We start from the raw sequence: 1,013 nt of genomic DNA, 5'->3' as shown, positions 1-1,013 counted from the left end.
GTGCTCTCAGATATGTCTGACGCCTCGCTGGGCGCGGCCCGGAGGTACGAGTTCACCGACGACTTTGCGTCCGTCGCCGACTCGGAGGCCGTGTCGGCCGCGCTGGCGCCGGCTATGGACGCGCTGCGCGCGCGGCAAGCGTCGCTCGCCGCGCGGGAGATGCCGCAGAATTTGCGGTCGAGTGGGAAGATGCAGCCGCACATGAGCCTGGGGAGTACGCTCAAGTATCACGTGCCAGATTTGCAGGGGAGAAAGGAAATGCGGTCGAAGATCTCGTTTCGGGGGAAGGCGCGAGGGGAGGGAAGAGCGCATAGAGAGGAATCGATCATGCATGACTGGGAGCGCGCGGTGGCGGACAGGAAGGAACCGGCAAAGCGGAAGGCGGGGGCGAGGAGGCGCGCACGGGGCTTGGCGTTCGCGTTTTGGAAACCCTCGAGGAAGGAGGACGTGCGCGAGAGGCGGGAAGGCATGGAGATGGTGCCGGAGGACACCCAGTTTGTGCACGTCGGGGGTTATGAGGAGTTCATGCATGGCAGGAGGCCGTCGAAGCTGAACCGCTTGATCGCTAGGATTAGGGGGCAATGAAGGATGGTGGTGTCTATTGTCTTTATGTTATGTTGTTATTGTTATAGTGTCTTGCAGCACGCCGCTGGGCTCGAAAGTAGCAAAGCGGAACGCCATACGTGTGGTTACCTTTGAGAGAAGCATGTTGTTTTGTCATGTTGTGATGTACGGTGTGTATAAAACAGAGCAACCGGGACAAAGCAGGACATCAGTATCCCCCCCGTTGGTCTCCTCAAAGCCTTCTCTTGCGAGACTTCCTCCCTACGTGTACAGTACACCCTACTCGATTAAACTCTCAATACGTCACTCACCTTCGCTCCTCCCCTTCTCCCCTTCTCCCCGCCCCCAACCCTCTTCCTCAAAAATACTATCCACTACATTGCCGTGTGCCCGATGGCCGCCCCGCCGCGTCTTCGGAACATCCTCCTCACGGCCTCCCGAAACGGCCT

The sequence above is a fragment of the Chondrus crispus genome, genomic scaffold, assembly GCF_000350225.1.
Source record: "Chondrus crispus Stackhouse genomic scaffold, scaffold_507, whole genome shotgun sequence".
NCBI lineage: Eukaryota > Rhodophyta > Florideophyceae > Gigartinales > Gigartinaceae > Chondrus > Chondrus crispus.
Note: the sequence above shows the minus strand (reverse complement) of the source record.